Below are 18,447 nucleotides of genomic sequence, written 5' to 3' on the forward strand. Positions count from 1 at the left end.
TTTTACAACCCTGTTATACTATTTCAGTCAAGATACAGCAAGTTAACAAGCGAACATTTGGGTGAAGGTTCGCCATTATCATAAAGCTTCTGTTTAACCTGAGATGATCTTGATATGATGCAACATAAGCTTCTGCTGGACATGACATCCATCAACTGTAACTGCAGCTCGCTTAATTCCTCGTGAATTTCTGCTTTCACTTCTTTGTAGGGTGTGCAGAACATTCATTTCCTGCTGAAATGCTGTCGACCTGGGATGACATATTTCAATGCGGGCGTGTTGAGTAACTTGCGAAAGCCTTCCTTTTCAACAGTGCTTTGCCCTCCTGTCTTTACAAATGAAATATGAAATGGCGGACGTCTGTATTTGTTGCTCATTTTTGAATTATGGCTTAACCGCTGGGGATAGTAATTTTCTAAAGAAGGTGCCACCTCATATGTGTGAAAAGGTGCTGAGCAGGGGTTCCCAAACCTTTTCATAGCACAACGCATCTGTGGAGATACTTTTTCACTGAGCACCCACCAAATATTGTTTAGTAAAATATACCTTAAATTCTCATGACCTGTCAGAAAGTGAGAACATTAATAATTCTCTGTTTGTCAATACAGTATTCCCCTTTTCCATTTTCAGTCATGGCCTATGAATGATTAAATGAAACAGTCAAGTCGTGTCAACATTAAACATTATTTTAGTGATATTTTAGGATACAATTAACTCATTGCACTTGTTTGCACTGACTCAAAATGTGTTTTCTCTTTTCTTCTTTATCTAAATAAACGAATATTTCATCACAAAATAGAAAAATAATGCATTATAAATGAATAATAAAATAAAAATAAAGATAAAATAATAAAATAATAGAAAAATCAATAATAACTAGACAATATTTATCTATCGCCAAACAAAGTGTTAATTGTAAACATTCTGCGACCCCTTGCTGCAACCCAGAACCCATAGTTTGAAAATCACCGGTGTAGAGGACAATACAAGACTGATGCCATGTTTTTTTGTGTGCAGCCAGGTTCATGGTGTGGCCACTTTATTTTGTTTTATCAAGACATTTAGTGCAAATGGGCATCTGGTTAGTGTAGCGGTCTCTTCCGTTGCCTACCAACACGGGGATCTCCAGTTCGAATACCCATATTACCTCCGGCTTGGTCGGGCGTCCCTACAGACACAATTGTCCGTGTCTTCAGGTGGGAAGCTGGATGTGGGTATGTGTCCAGGTCGCTGCACTAGCGCCTCCTCTGGTCGGTCGGGGCGCTTGTTCAGGGGGGACTTGGGGGGAATAGCGTGATCCTCCCATGCGCTACATCCCCTCTGGCGAAACTCCTCACTGTCAGGTGAAAAGGAGTGGCTGGTGACTCCACATGTATCGGAGGAGACATGTGGTAGTCTGCAGCCCTCCCCAGATCAACAGAGGGGGTGGAGCAGCAACTGGGATGTAATTGTTTGGGTAGAATTGGGGAGAAAAACCAGGAAAAAAAAGCAAAAAACCTCTAGTGCAAATTGCATGACTTTTGTATTTCTGTCCCTCTTACTAAACCCAAAGTAGTACCTACATCCATCGTCCATAGCTGCTCATTGGGAAGTGGCCACGTCGAGTGCTGAGGGTGCACCCGTGACCGACTGTCTGCATTGGGCAGTTTGTGCAACTCGTGAGACAAAGCATGCATAAAACATAACCAATGAAATGGGAGTTCATTTGCAGTACTAATGAGACCAGTTGGGGATCTAGATTGCATTTTCTGCAACTTTTCTTTGACTTCCAGGGATGTGAATGAATGCGCGGTTGCCTTATCTATTGGTGTATCGGCATAAATTGATGAATCTTTTCACCCTTGCTGATGAGTGTGGCATCTTTACTGCCACTGGGCCTTCGATTGTCACTTTTGAAAAAAAGGAGCGATGGTCTTTTGCGAGTGCTGATGTCCAAGGAGATATAGCGTGCATAGTTTTGATATTATTCTAGCGGTGTAAATGTAGTCTGAGACATTTATTTATTACATGGAGCTTAATCTGTGTAAAAACGTGTGTATTTTGTTTCTTTGATACAGTTCACAGTAAATGATGATTTGAGTTATGTGTGTATGTGTGTGTTTACTCTCTTGGATGTGTGTAATGTTTGCAGGCCTCAGGGAGGTTCGCTATAACTGGCTGCTAGCAGGCTTTTCAACAGACTGCTCATTGTGCTGGTCTGGTTAATGACTGATTAGACGTGATCGGCTCGCTGTTTGAGGAGAGGAGTTGGTTGACAACCTGTCAGATGGACAGAGTAGAGTCCCTAAGATGGAGGAAGTACGTGCACATGGCTTGGGTTTGGCTGACAGTTGGACTGCGGAATTGAATGAATAAAAACATACAAATTGAAATCGCTGCTTTAACTACGACAAGTGGTCACGTTTTTGTTTTTGTATGGAAATAGTTTCAGATGGCTTTCCAAATGCTTTTTTCAGGCCTTTCTGTCCAGATGTGTTTCCATTCATATTCCAGCTGCAGTATAGCGAGAACAAAGGAAATTACTTTTGCAGTCCTGCTTGATGGCACTGGAACGGCAGTGGCGAGTGTGTGCAAGTTGGATGAGTTGGTTAAAGGGAACTGGATCTTTCAGTGGTCGCAACAACACAGACACACTCACGCACTTAAACACTGTGTCCTTTGTTAGGCCTCTCCTGCATCCAGCACTGCCAGTACAGGTATGCACCTTCATCCAATTCAGCAACCCAAGATGTAGCCTCAGCTCCTGCAAGCGTAGGACATACTGGTGCCAATCTTTCTTTTTTTCTTTCTTACCTCATTTCTGCCTTCTTGCTGATGTGAAAAACAAAGATCAAAAATAATTTGTGGCTAAGAGCTGCTCGCTTTTTGCAAAGGGCAGAAACTCTGCTTATAAACCAGGAAGAGGTCACTGATTATTGTCTACATCCACGCTTATCTGTCCTTTACCGCAATCACGGTGCATCGTTTTATACTGAGGTAATCTGGAAGCTGTGGACTCTTTTTAATGGCGTCCATCCGTCAGTGGCTGAGAGTCTGAAGCGGGCTGCAGCTTCCCTTTTGTGAAGTCGTCCTTGCAGCGTTGTCAGGGAAATGAGTCATGGTTGCCAAGGAAATGAGAGTGCGTGCGGTTGGCTATATGTCACAGGGTATGGGTAGCCTTGAAACGAGAATGCTCTTCAACTGTGAAAACCCTGCATGTGCTTTTCACTGTAGGAGTTCTGCAGAAAAACATCGACCTTTGAAGGAGGGGAAAGTGGAAGCACAAGACATGAGCAGAGAGCAAAAAAGCGTGAAAATTGACGTGGAGAAATGAGTTTCTTGTTGTGCTCTTTGACTTTGGCACTTTGAAGAATTTGGGAATATGACCATGTTCAAAACTGCCTCTGTAACTGTTAATTCGGCCGTCTTTGTGGAAAAAGGAAAAGATCGCATGTTATTGTATTTATACAAACACGTGTACATACAACACCATCTGCCCAATAATGGTTATTGAAAAGGAGTTTGGATTAGCCGGCCTTATTTCTCCTTCAGTATACACAGAAATACACAGAAACGCTCAATGACCCTGTGTTCTTAAGCAAATTTAATAAAGATTGTGCTTTGAAAAATCAGTTTTCCTATATCCCAGGGCACATTATAATCTAGTAATAATGACTGCAAATCTCCTGTTTCGGTGAAGGAGTCTGAAAGATCTGATGTGAATTAAAATGGGGGGAAACGAGTAGTTGGCAGTGTGCAGAACAATAGTTCTCTATGCTCACGTTTCAAATTTGGACACATGCACCCCACATTCGTGTGTGGGTCACGAGAAAACGTTGACATGCATCTACATGTGTGTAATGCTGTCCAACAGCAGGTGGTCGGTCGTTTAAAAACAGATCGGAGGTTCCAGATGAACGAGTTCTGTGGTTCCAGTGAAAGGAGGCGAAGATTTCGGAATTGGTCCTCGCACTTCCTGAGAGCTCAGTTTGGTTTTGTAAGACCTCAAGAAACTTCACATGAACGCTCCCTTAACCAGTTTGTAAGCACAAGTGGCGCTTAGGTTTCACAAGGTCGAATAACTCTTTGATAGTTGTGGGTGATACTTGCAGCGCGTACTGTTTTCACACCTGCACGGGTTTGCACAAGTGTGAGTCACGTTCGGGACTGGCTCCAGTCAATCTCCTGTCAGTCCAAGTCAATTCCTTTGAGGACTCCTGGGCAGCAGACACACACACACACACACACACACACACACACACACACACACACACACACACACACACACACACACACACACACACACGTTTCACTGAGCGATACCGCTCTCAGTGCTTCTCTGCCCTGTCAGCCACGTAAACCTCCAGGCCTCCAGACATTGCTGGCTACACGGCTGCTGGACGGAGACGTTTTCAGGCACATTCCTTGGCCCCTGGTGGTGAAACACAGGGGTTTGGCTTTAGCAAACTGTGTAACCATAGCCCTGTGTGCAGAGGGCCACCCCAAGACAAGGGCTGCATTGAGAGTCAGCGAGAGTGGAGGAAGGACAAGTGTTAAAGGATAAATCTGTCCCCCCCCCGTTTTTGTTTGTTTGTTTGTTGTTGTTTTTTTGTGTTTTTTTTACAACCTGGATCTTTATTTTCATAGTTTGCGTATCAGGATGTAATTTTCCTCAGGGGCTTTATTGTGGAGATCTTGGATATGGGATCACTGCTGGACTCAGCTTTGCAATGGCATCTTAGGGCTTGTCCATACTGGACTTTTTACGTAAGAAAAAGCCTACAGCACCTTTTGTGCCGAAGTGAAAAAAAGCAGACCGCCCTGCGCTCATATTGTTTCCACAGCAACAGCTCGCTCAGTTCACTGTGGCACCATATTGAATGTTTGCATCGATTTTGCGGCCTAATTATCATTTTCTTTGATTTTGTTTAATTCATTTGTTCGAGCAACTTCTCATGCCAAAAGGGCCATGGCAAACGGGAGGAGGCTACATGGGACTGTGTTCATGTCCACTTACAAGCACCAACTTCCGGCGCCACCACCTCCATGTTTGTTGACGTCACGAGAAACGCTCAATGCTGTGTTATTCACCCTCTTCTTCATCGTGATCGGTCGGCTGATAAAAAACGTGGTTCACTTCATAGCACTTTTTCTGTACAAGTTCAGCGGTTCTCAACTTTTTGGAAGCACCTTTTTCCTACCCCCCCCCCAAAAAAAGAAAAGCGTTCTGCCCAGTGCCCGTTGAGAGCGACTACTTTCTGCACACCTTGCAACCACTTTCCACAGGTTTTAATGTAAAAGGGGCATTGGCATCTTAGAAAAGAATTGATTAATCTGAGCAGAACGGAGGACAGAGATCACGCGGCATCAGAACATGAGCGTCTGACATGTTTCAAGTCCAGTTTAACCCCAGTTATCTAAACCACACATTTGGAAGTGAAAACGAAAGTGAAAATTAAAAATGATGACCTGAAATGTCCAATATTTTTAATGATTGATCATATTGCTTAGCTACTTGCAGGAACGACCAAGCTATACTTACTGCAGGGCGTAGTAACCATCCAACCACCTGGCCAGTGTAATTAATAAGTCATACATAATGGGAAATCATGTAAGTAGTCTAACGGAGGCACTGTCTTTTGTTGTTGTTGAGAGGACAGATTTAAGGCTTGAGTCAGTTGCCCCATGAGACAGTGCTGTAAAGCTGTATCCAGCAATAGTCCAGTGTCCGAAATCTCTATAATGATGCCGGTGAGTAAAATGATATTACCGATATGCACGATGGAAAGAGAAAAAAAACTACGAAAATAAGACCCAGTTTGTAAGAAAAAAAAGAAGAAGAAGGAATTATCCTTAAAGACCAACACATATGGGATTGATAATAGTCAGGCCCAGGGATGTCACAGTCCCACCCTTTTTAATGCTAAGATAATTTATCAGACCAATTAAAATAAAGTAATATACTGATATCATATTAGAAAAATGTTGAAAACATAACAACCATTAGATGACTGGAGCATTGGTTTGTCTAACTCTACTTTTTCAAAATTAAAGTGGCATTTCAGATCTTACCTATACACTTCTTACCACTACTACTATACAGTCCACTACTACCAGCCCGTTACTTCAGATTTTTTTTTTAGGAAAATTAAGTCATGCAAAAAGGGCGCAAAATGGGGTTTTCCTCCAGACCGAAAACCGGCAGGACGGTAGCTCTCCCGGAGCAGGGCTGGTCACCACTGCTCTAGACTAAACCCTTGCATCATCTGAAGTGGGAAGATGGATATGCAGTAAAAGTGAATCTGAAGAGAGGATATTCATCGTTATCAGCCAGATGGGAACAGCCAGGGGGCCCAAACTCATTTTGTGGTTCGTTTAACTCTTTAAGAGGACAACACTTCTTTGTTAGGGCTAATTATAAAGTTGTGTCAAGTAACAAGGCAACTTCTGTTAAGGCTCTAATACAATTTAGTCAACTAAAACAACTCCTAGTTGAATGCCGCCTGGGTAGTCAGTTTAGATGAATAAAACAAACTACACTGCATGTTTCTGTATTGCATCATCACACCATTATATTTGTTAAGATCTTTTGTCATTTTGGTATTTTCAAATAGTTTTTATGATTTTTTTTTCATAGCTTCTGTAGGTGTTGTTGAGGTTTGCTGTTTCAGTCAACTCAGTGAGTGTTGAAATGCTTCTTATATGTTGTTTACACAGGTTCCTGCTTGTGCTTTGATTTTAGTGCATATATGCAGTCTGGGTTTTTCCATATGAGGAACTCCTGCTCTTCATGCCCTGAACTAGACCAGTATTAGAAAATGTTTTTCTGTCTTTTTTTCTTTTTTGCTTTAGGAGCCAGGTGGGTGTAGTTTGCCATACAGAACAAGACAGTATGTGAAAATTTAGACGTCACTAAGAAGCCTTTTAGAGTAAGTTGAATTTACTTTTGTGTGACTGAGAACTTAGTTGTCCTGAAATGGCGAATCTTAAATCTCTGATCCTCAAAGGCGGGTAAAGAAAATACTTAAATAATTTGCTCATCCATCCATTACCCAAACTGCTTATCCTGCTCTCAGGGCCGCGGGGGCGCTGGAGCCTATCCCAGCAGTCACTGGGTGGCAGGAGGGGAGACACCCCGGACAGGCCGCCAGACCCAAATCTGATATAATGCTATACTATACACTATATATATATTTCGTTCAAACCAACTGGTGAAAAAGTTATTTTGTCAAATTTTGCATTTGGTCCGCTTAGGTCCCCCCCCCCCCCACACACACACAAACAGATAAAGGTAGAACGAGTAGGATTTATCAGTTCCAGTTTGTAAACACATTCAAAGTTGCCCCCCCCCCCCCCGGCTAATGTCACCAGAAGGACACGCCCCCTGACTGCAGTTGCCAGAACATATCCCAGGGTACAGGCCAACTCCAGGTCACGCTTCATTCCCATCCCCTCCTTCAGTGCTTGCCCATGGGTGAAAGCCAACCCCAGATTCACTCTCGTTGTGGAACGAGCTTTGTCCGCTTGGGGTTTCGCCTCGCTATATTTGCGGCACCTTGCCCACCATTGCTGTAGCTTCCTCTTGGCACCTGGTCGCTACGTTTTTAGAGTCCCCCTGCCCAGAGGTTAACACCCAGAAACATCCCGTACAGAGCAAAATAAGAAAACACAAGACAGAGGACAGGCTCTCTGCAGATACAGACACCGCCACACATGTCTAGTGGGTCATAAGTGATGATTGAGAGGAATTTTATTGGTATGAGTCTATACATTAATTATTCGGAAAATCCTACTCATTCTTGTGTTTCAGGGTATTTTTCTGTATGACTGTCTCGCTAAACTTACCTGATGCGTGTTTAGAGGGGAGCCACTACTCTACCCAGGATGCGTCTCCTCCTTCTGTTAGCAGCCCTTAATTTCTGATGATGGATTAATAAGTCCATCTGTTGTCCATGAGTCATATCCTCATGTGCTCTTTGGTGGTAAGACCACCAGAGAAACATGAAGGGAATAATTTGATTAGGCCTACATGAATCAGACACCCCAAACAAAAAAATCTGCATCTATCCATCTTGGCTATCTATCTATGGTGGGTTTTTTGGAAAATCTTGGTATTAATTTCACTTTATTTCCTTAGTTTGGTACTGGCAGTGTTCAAATGAACTGCAGAAATGAACTGCTCCTCAGCTGACTTGGAAGTAGACTGAGACCCACCTTCTCAGCCCATCTCGGCGTCATCCAGAGTCTGGATGACGTTGTTCACACCTGCCCCAAATGAACCAGACTGAACGGGCAAATGCCCCACAGTTTGTTCAAACCACACCTTACATGTGAGGCGTGAACACAGCCTTAGTCATGCTAATAAGTAAGACAGCTGGTGGGTCGGCGGGGATGCCATTAGCTAAACCCTCAGGCTACATCCACCTCAGTCATCTGTGGCGATCAGGAGGAATTGGTAATGAGATGCCTCTGCGCTCCTCCTGCGTCACTTCCACTGTGTGTCTGCATGTCTGCTGCTGCACAGCTGTAATTGAGGGCTTAGCAGGATGTGCCATGCCTAAGTACACTTAAGATACATGCAGTCAGCCTGTCAGCTCTCATTCTGCCTGACGACCGCTGAGGGAAGTGTATGTTGAAAGGGGTTTAGCCACCATCTGTTGAGCCACAGGTAAATTGTTTAGCTGTCTCTTTTTGTTACCTTTTATGCGGGCGATATTCAGCACCACTCTGTTTCGAATTTGACCAGACGCACACATTAGCCCCCTGGGAGCTGCCTGCTTTCTATTGCTGGTTCACCGAGGGTGAAGGAGAAGTTTATCAAGGGCAAATCAGTGGTAGTTGTTGAGGGATGGAAGAGCACTACGCATTCATTCTTCCCACCTGGGTCTTCTCAGACATTTTTGCCAAATCTTTGGCGTCTTAATCTACTGTGTTTGCTGTTGCAGTAATTCAGATGTCCCAACTAACTGTAAAGTTGCTCCATTCTTCGTAATCTATACCAGCACGGCACTGATGTTTGGTGTCAGTATAGATTTTGAGAAATCATAGGATGCCAAAAAGCTTCAAAATGAAGGATTATCAACAGTTTTCTTTTTTCTTCTGTATTCTGTTTGGTCTGATTTTGTGATGAAAAGGCTGGTTACTTATTTAAATATCCATCCATCCATCCATCTCTCTATACTGAATTAATCCAGTTCAGGGTCACAGGGGCTGGAGTGTTTCCTTGCAGGCATTGGGCAAAAGACAGGGAGACACTTCGGACCAGCCGCAAGTCCATCAAATGGCATATTTAAACATGCTACAAAAAATGTTTTATTCCTTCATGCAGTGCAATACCCAGTCGTGCAGTATAGAAAACTGTCAAGAAAAGCCTAGTTTTATAACTAGCTTTACAAATGGCATGGGTATCGAAAAATCTTTTAACTTAATCATAATAAAGAATCAATTTCATTTGGTTACGACCGCTTCATTTGATATATGCATTCTCACCAGGCTACATCTGCAGATGTTGGCCCCTGGGCCTTAGCCGAGTCCTTTGGCTGTAGCTGCATAGCGTGGGATGTAGGAGTGAGGGTGTAGCGTGACGGGGTGTGCTTGGGAAGAATCATCGTCCTCTGCGGTTGGGACTGCGTCCAGGCGGCTGCTGGTCTCTGAACCCCTCCCCTCCCCTCTGTCAGCAGCCCTGCATGCACACCCATGTCACTGAAAAGTCAACTGACCTAAGTCAAGAAGAAACATGGCTTCCATTGTTCATTTCTACAGGCAGGCTGACCCATACCTACAAAATTATGTTAAAGTTATAAAAAGTATCTGTATCCTATGTTTTTTTTAAAAAAAAATTGTCACATTACTGTGCATTACTATACTATACTGGGCGGTACAGTGGTTCGGTGGTTACCACTGTTGCCTCACAGCAAGAAGGTTCTGGGTTCGAACCCCAGGCTGTCCCAGGTCCTTTCTGTGTGGAGTTTTCATGTTCTCCCCGTGTCTGCGTGGGTTTCCTCCGGGTGCTCCGGTTTCCTCCCACCATAAAAAAAAAGACATGCATGTTAGGGTTAATACTCCTGCCTGTGCCCCTGAGCAAGGCAATGGAAAGAAGAACTGGAGTTGGTCCCTGGGTGCTGCAGCGGCCCACTTGCTCCTATACAATAGGATGGGTTAAATGCAGAGAACAAATTCGTTATAAGAATGCAATGACAAAATAAAGTGGCTTTCAGGATAGAAATGCATGGCTATGGCATCTGCATAGTACAAACAGCTGTGACACAAAACCTACAGAAGCACTTAGTAATTTTGTGGGTTTTTCTTTAATGTTTTTACCATAGTCCATTTTCATATGGGGAAACTCATTTGTGTCACTATCTTGGGTTTTTTTTTCCGCTAGCAAGTTCCTGTTACATTATTGATGTTTTTTTGTATGCAAATATAGAACCCGTTTCCACCTTAAATGACCAGAAGTAATGTGTTCAGACTGTAACCAGGTCTGCCAACCAGAGGTTATGCATTTACAGAGCAGCCCATCCTGACCGGCCTGGCCTTAGATGGCAGTGCAACACCAAATTACTTTGGACTACTTTACTGACTTTCCTTTTGTTATGGATTTTGAACCTTAGACCAAGTCAGAATGAACAAAATCACTGTTATGGATGAAGTATATCTAGATATAGTTGCTAAAATAATGAGAGTGGACTAGATTAACCCACTAACTTGTGCTTTCACCACTGTTGGAGACCTATCAATGTGTGTTTTGGGCCAGTCACTACTGCATCGTTCCTCCACTCCTTTGAAATTTGACTTTGTGGCCCCGCCAGGATGAGTCTCACATTGTCCCTCATATAGTACTCTATGAAATCACATAAAACATGGCACCAGTAACATTTTGATGCTGATTTTTTTTTTGAAGCGGGGGGTGTCAAATTGTTCTTAAAATTTGGAGTATACTTTTTACAACAATTTCATATCATATGTTTGGATATACAGTGCCGTGAAGAAGCATTTGCCCCCTCCCTGATTTCCTCTATTTTTACATATTTGTCACACTGATTAATTTCAGGTCTTCATGCAAAATGTAATATATAAGACAAGGAGAACCCGAGTAAACACAAAATACCACTTTTAAATGATAATTTTATTTATTGAAGGAAAAAAGTTATCCAACACCCATATCACCCATGTGAAACAGTAATAGCTCCCCGGAGCTTAATAACTGGTTGTCACCTTTAGCAGCAACAACTGCAACCAAACCCTTCCTATAATTGGAGATCAGTCTTTCACATCGCTGTGGAGGAATTTTTGCCCACTCTTCTCTGCGGAATTGGAGGGTTTTCGAGCACGAACTGCTCGTCTAAGGTCCTGGCACAGCATCTCAATGTGGTTCATGTCAGGACTTTGATTAGGCTAATCCAAAACCTTCATTTTGTTTCTTTTGAGCCCTTCAGAGGTGGACTTTCTCTTGTGTTTTGGATCATTGTCCTGCTGCATTACACTTCAGCTTCAGATCACGGACTGATGACCGGACATTCTCCTTCAGAATGTTCTGGTAGAGAGCAGAATGTATTGTTCCTTCTATGATGGCAAGTCTTTCAGGCCCTGAGGCAGCAACGCATCCCAACACCATCACACCGCCACTACCACCATGTTCTTATTGGGGAAAGCTGTATTTGCTTTACACCAGACACAACGGGACCCATGTCTTCCAAAAAGTTCCACCTTTGACTCGTCTGTCCACAGAAAATTATCCCAAAAAGCTTTGGGGGTCATCAATGTGCTTTTTTGCAAATGTGAGATGAGCAGTAATGTTCCTATTAGTAATGGTTTACGCCTTGCAACTCCCCCATGAAATCCATTTTTGCCCATTCTCATTCTTCTTGTCAAATCACGAATGATGACCTTAGCTGGGGTAGAAGCCTGCAGTTCTTTAGATGTGGTCCTAGGTTTTTTGTGACTTACTGGATGAGTCATCACTGTGCCCTTGGAGGAATTTTGGCAGACCGGCCACTGGGAAGATTCACCATTGTCTCAAGTTTTCTCTATTTGGAGATGATGGCTCTCGCTGTGGTTCGCTGGAGACACAGAACCTGAGATATGGCTTTGTAATCCTTTCCAGACTTATAGAAATAATAATAATGATAGCGGCTTGGAAAATGAATGGATGGATGGATAATAATAATAAAGATAATAATAATGATAATAATAATAATCAGGAACATTTGTCATTTCATTCCATGTACCTGCGCACATGAAATGAAATGAAATATTGTTTTCTGCAGTGCACCACAAAGACAAAAACACATATCCAAACGACAAGAACATATATACCCAAACTACCAAAAAAAAAAAAAATATATATATATAGAAACTACAAAGCACATATCCAACATATAAAAAAAAAAAAGATTCACTGTCCAAGAGAGCGAATGCTAGGATGACTGTCGGAACTGCTGGTCTGCATGGGCTAGCAGTTAGCTTAGCCTGCCCTGCTTCCGTGTCCTGTCAGACCGCCCTCAGTGTTTCCTGGGCCCACTGGATGCAGCAGACCAGGCTCCCCCAGCTGATCCAGCACCAGCTCTCCCAGCCCTCAAATGAAGATGCAAACCCAGACGCAGGTGCGGACAATGACACTGAATGGACGATACTGGGTGAGGCCAGCGCAAATATAAGTTCGCGCCGCCATCTTCCCACGCTGGTACTGCGTGGTAATAATAATAATAATAATAATAATAACTTTATATAGCACTTTTCTAAAACAATGTTACCAAGTGTTTTACAAAAGAACTAAAACCAATAACACAAAATGACATAAGCAAAGAGGAGGTATATTTCAACAACTTTTTTTTTTCTCATCCATCCATCCATCCATCCATCCATCCATCCATCCATCCATCCATCCATCCATCCATCCATCCATCCATTATCCAAGCCATTTATCCTGCTCTCAGGGTCGTGGGGATGCTGGAGCCTATCCCAGCAGTCACTGGGCGGCAGACGGGGAGACACCCTTGACAGGCCGCCAGGCCATTTTTTTCTCATCTCTTCTGGAATTTCTTTTGATGGCGGCACAGTGCGCTACTTGTTAAGCCCTTGTAGCCTACTTCCCATTGATGTTAAGGTCCAATAAAAGCCATGTTAAGAGTCAACAGGTCTGGCAGTAATCAAGCCTAGGTGTGTCAGTTCTAACTGAATCCAATGATCAAGTATATTTGGTTAATTGTTTGATTGAATAACTAAGGGGGCAATTACTTTTTCACACAGGGTCATTTTATGCTGGATATTTTCTTTCCTTAAATAAATGAAATTATCATTTAAAAACAGAATTTTGTGTTTATTTGGAATCTCTTGATCTTATGTTACATTTTGTATCAAGCTCTGAAACAATTGTTGCAAATGCACAAAAATAGAGGAATTCAGGAAGGGGGCAAATACCTTTTCACGGTACTCTAGTAGAATAAGATAAGTGTCTCAGGGCAGAATATGATGCTTTTGCTGACTGATGACACATATGACCTCCAGAGAAACAGACAGGAAGAAGCCCCACTACCAGCTGTATAGGAGAACTCACAGTTTTGATTCTCACCTTATAGTATTGAGCGGCATGGTGGTGCGGTGGTTAGCATGGTTGTCTCACAGCAAGAAGGTCCTGGGTTTGAGACCTGGGGTAGTCCAACCTTGGTGGGTCACCCCGGGTCGTCCTCTGTGTGGAGTTTGCATGTTCTCCCCGTGTCTGCACGGGTTTCCTCCGGGGGCTCTGGTTTCCTCCCACAGTCCAAAGACATGTAAGTCAGGTGAATTGGCCATACAAAATTGTCCCTAGGTATGAATGGGTGTGTGTGTGTGTGTGTGTGTGATGGCCTGGCGGCCTGTCCAGGGTGTCTCCCCACCTGCCGCCCAATGACTGCTGGAATAGGCTCCAGCATCCCCGTGACCTGAGAGCAGGATAAGCGGTTCAGATAATGGATGGATGGCTCTGATAGTATTTGTTTATCATTCTGTTTTGCAGCAGTTTCTCCTGTCATTGACTTTGTGTACTGCCGGTGGAGAGAACCTGACAGGGCAGCCAGCAGTGGGTCGAAAGAAACACCGCGCATCATATGATAACCCAGGGATTGAATATTGAGGGGGATGAATTCAGACGTCTTCGCATGGACTCACCCTGGGAATTTTAATCCCCTCATCGAAAAGATTTAGTCTTACGTTACACTAATACACTGCTACATCTGAACATTGGATTGGTCAGTATGAGCGGTACTGTTTTGCAAGCCAGCAGAGACTGTGTGGGAACTGGTCGTCATTATCTGTGCGTTGCCATCTATTGTACACTAAGACTTGTAGCGCTGCTGTGGCAGGCAGCCAGCCCTGCACCGTTTTGTCAAATAAGTTTGTTGGTTGTTCACCAGAACCTGAGTCACTTTATTTGCAAGGTTTAGTTAATGTACGTGGATTTGTATTGGTTGAATCACTGCAGAAAGATAAAGATTTTATGGGTGTGTATGTGCAAGTAGGGCTGCAGCTAATGATTATTTTCATAATCGAATAACCTATTGATTTCAATCAATCATTTAGTCTGTTAAAAGTCAGAAATACCGATGAATGCCAGGTTTCCCGAGTCCGAAATGTCTTAAAACTGTTTGCTTTTTTATGATGATATAAATCAGAGGAAGTTAAGCAAGTATTTGTATTTACAAAACTGCAACCAACTGCATTTTACTTAATGTATGACAAATAAACAAATAAATAAATAAATAGTTGCCTACCAAAATTGTAATCGAGGTCCATCTAGAGTTGGATATTGAGAACTGGTTCTGACTGCGAACCGGTTTTACGTTTCCAAGAACCAGGTATGAGTTAAGTTTGAACATCATTTACTGAATCCTGAAAACGTAGTTTCAGTTGTCTTCACCAAAAAAGAAAAAAAAAAGAAAAAAAAAAGTCTGTGAAAAGGTTTTAGTGAAATGCCAGGGCCTGCTGGCCTACCGCCTTCCCTCTGGTTATGTCATGTGTCAACACAACGTGATGTAGACTGTTTACCTCATGGCGGCTCAGACAAAATGCTGATGTATGGTTAAGGTTCACTACAGGAAACTACAAACTGTGACATTGCATAAAGATAGTTTTATGCTTGGGGAGAAGCACCTCTACTATGGCAAAGCATTTACTGCATCATGGTTCAAACTTGAAAGAACGCACCGTTTTCAGATGTTTTTTAACATTTAGGCCACTTGCTATCTGCATGTTATACTATTGTCCAGAGTTATGGCAGAGGAGTGGCAGAAAGTGGCTGTGATGCGTGATATTTATATGGCTCACTGGCCCGGTATGACCTGATAAATGCTCTGGGCAATGTTCTGCTGGGACACCTTGGGTCCTGGCATTCATGTGGATGTTACTTTGACACATACCACCTACCTAAACATTGATGCAGACCAGGTCTACCCCTTCATGGCAACGATATTCCCTGATGGCAGTGGCCTCTTTCAGCAGGATAATGCACCCTACCATACTGCACACATTGTTCAGGAACGATTTGAGGAACATGACAAAGAGTTCAAGGTGTTGCCTTGGCCTCCAAATTCCCCACATCTCTGTCTGATGGAGCATCTGTGGGATGTGCTAGAAAAACAAGTCTGATCCATGGAGGCCTCACCTCGCAACTTACAGGACTTAAAGGATCTGCTGCTAACGTCTTAGTGCCAGATACCAGAGGACACCTTCTGAGGTCTTGTGGAGTCCCAACCTCAGTGGGTCAGAGCTAGTATTTCGTCGGCACGAGGGGGACCCACACAATATTGGGGAGGTGGTTTTAATGTTTTGGCTGATAGGTGTATATTCACTTGACTATGACCCTTTGATAAGATGTGTGGTCTGATGACATCAAGCTGGGATGCATATTACACCGACTGATCTCTGAGGCTAGCAAAATTGGAAAAGAGTCTTGGAGTGATTGTAATTCATGGATTAACACTGATACAGGCCTGTGCAACAAGTCTTTACTACTAGTTGTGAGAAATAAACATTTTTAATACTAGGGAGATGGCTATGCATAGGTGTGATCAAAAATGAGGAAAACACCGTTGGGCCGGGACAACAAGATGACACACTATGTAGACGATGAGAGAGATATAATTAAATACTTATTAATCCAACACGTGTTATCTGTGAGAGCTGATTACGCTGCCATGTGATTGGATGGAAAAGTGGAAAAACAGGAAAAAAAACATACTATGAGGAATGTTTGAACTCTGTCTCTGTACTTTTTGTCTCTGTACTTTTATATGTGCTCTCCTTCTCTGTCCTCTTTCTGTGTCTCTCCGTTTAATGTTTTTCATCTGTGCTTTTTTTCCCCTCAAGATTCAACTCTTGACTCTTTTCTCGCTTCCTTTTCAGTCACCAATTCTGTTTCTTTCGCTGGCACTCCCTGTTTATCCCCAAGTCATTTTAGCTGAAATACTCCTTGTGTCGCCCTTCCTCTTCGTTTTTTTTTTTTAATGCTAAGGCTAGCTTACACCGCGGCCGATAAACTAGATTAAAAAAAATAAAAAAGTTGTCGGCCCTCATATCCCAAATTTGTTTACTATTCTTTTTGGTAAAAGTGTGACTCTGATAAATAAAACATTAATGTGATAAGAGAAATAAGAAGAAACTCAACTCCTTTGGGGAAAAAAAGGTTAATACCAAAGTTTGCAGAACAGATGTTATATATATATATATATATATATATATATATATATATATATGTTACCAGATACTTAACTATTTCCTTCCTGTTTGCTAAGTGTGTGTGCGTGTGTGTGTGCGTGCGTGTGTGTATACTGACTACTTCCCAGGGCCAGAAGAATCAGATTAACTTAAATCAGATAGCCAAGAAGGATAAAGGTTGTTTGTCACAACCACAAAATGTGACACTAATACTGAAGTGAATCAGTGGTTTTCGATCCAGTCTTTGAGTGCCATCAGTTCTGCTGGTTCTCTATTCTGCAAGGTAGTTCACTGCATTCATGCATGGTGTCCGTTATTCCAGAAGAGGAACCAAGTATGTGCACATCCAAAAAATATTATTAAGGTGCAAGACAAAAATTGCAAAACTGGAGCGAGGGAGTAAGGTCTGCACACTAAATTGTTCCCCAAAGCTAATTCATTGGCAACGTTTTGATCAGTTAGGTCTTCCCCATGCAAGATCTGTGTTTTGTTTTTTTGTTTTTTTGCCTGAGAAAGATCTAACAGATCTTAATGTTGTCAATAAATCAGTTTTGGGAACAATTTAGTGTGCAGACCTTACTCCTTCGTGTCTGTTATTCCAGCCATCTAATCAAAGGAGTTTTTAGACCTGGAGGAGCAGATGGTTTGAATGATGTGCCAGTTGGCCCAAGTGAACTGTCCTGAACTGGGGTTGATGAACTTGGCCTACAGTGCCGCGTTTAGCTCAGCCTCTTTTCTGTCAACCATTACGTGAGATTGCAAGGGCATCAGTTTCCTCCTGTTTATCATGCAATACAGCATAATTGATATCGTGTATTGTCTATGTCAGTGCATAAGTCACAGCTTTCAGTGCCCCATTTATCTTAATTTGTACTTGATAGGGAACAAGACCTCGCCCTCCTCTTCAAACGCTGCCAAACTAATATGGAAAATCAAGGACAAAGGGCCTCCACAACTTGTGGTTTTGGACAAGCCTGTCGGTGTTGTTATGTAAAAAGCATGCATCTGCAAACATTTTTTAAAGGAATGAACAAAGCGAGCTGATAGATTATTTTCTTGCACGCATTCCTTGTGTCATATGAGAGGATTTGAGCCGGTTTAGAGGCGCTATCGTGCCTAATGCCACCTTACCCATGGTGGCTGACAACTCATTGTTTCTTTCCACTTTCCACTTTCCAGCGCTAGTAAACGTCAGAAAATGATGTAAAACTTTCCAAAATGAGAGAGAGAGAGAGAGAGAGAGAGAGAGAGAGAGAGAGAGAGAGAGAGAGAGAGAGGGGGAGTTTAAGAGGTTGTCTTTCATTGAGCAGGCCTCACATTCACAGGATGCTCGATAGACATCACAAGATGACAGATCATGAGGGTGTGGTGATAAGCAGGGGATGTCCCCAATATCCACACACACACACACACACACACACACACACACACACACACACACACACACACACACACACACACACACACACACACACACACACACACACACACACACACACACACACACACGCACGCACGCACGCACAATGCAAAAATGCAATTCACACGCACAAGAGGAGTGCAATCAGTGTTTGAAGTTCAAGCTATTGTGGCGCTATGGGGATTTCCTCTCGGAGCTCTTGAAGGTCTTGCCCATCTGTGGTGCGGCCCCCATTGTCTGCACTTCCCAAAGATAACAGGGCATGTGTTTAATGGGTATATCTATCTTGGAATAGGGTTCTCTCTCGGACGCCGGGCATTAACCTGCGGGGAAGGCTTGTTTCTGTAGCGTAAAAG

At 42.9% G+C, this 18,447-nt stretch overlaps 1 protein-coding gene across 1 annotated transcript in view; it reads left to right on the forward strand.

Annotated features, from left to right (window-relative positions):
- adcy7 (adenylate cyclase 7) overlaps nucleotides 1-18,447 on the forward strand; it is a 127,195-nt gene that overhangs the window by 21,232 nt on the left and 87,516 nt on the right. The window contains exon 2 of the mRNA XM_056278328.1: nucleotides 6,832-6,908. The gene's annotated coding sequence lies outside the window, so the exon portion shown is untranslated. The remainder of the gene's footprint in view (nucleotides 1-6,831; nucleotides 6,909-18,447) is intronic.

Source organism: Lampris incognitus, chromosome 4 (assembly GCF_029633865.1).
Source record: "Lampris incognitus isolate fLamInc1 chromosome 4, fLamInc1.hap2, whole genome shotgun sequence".
NCBI classification, from domain to species: domain Eukaryota; kingdom Metazoa; phylum Chordata; class Actinopteri; order Lampriformes; family Lampridae; genus Lampris; species Lampris incognitus.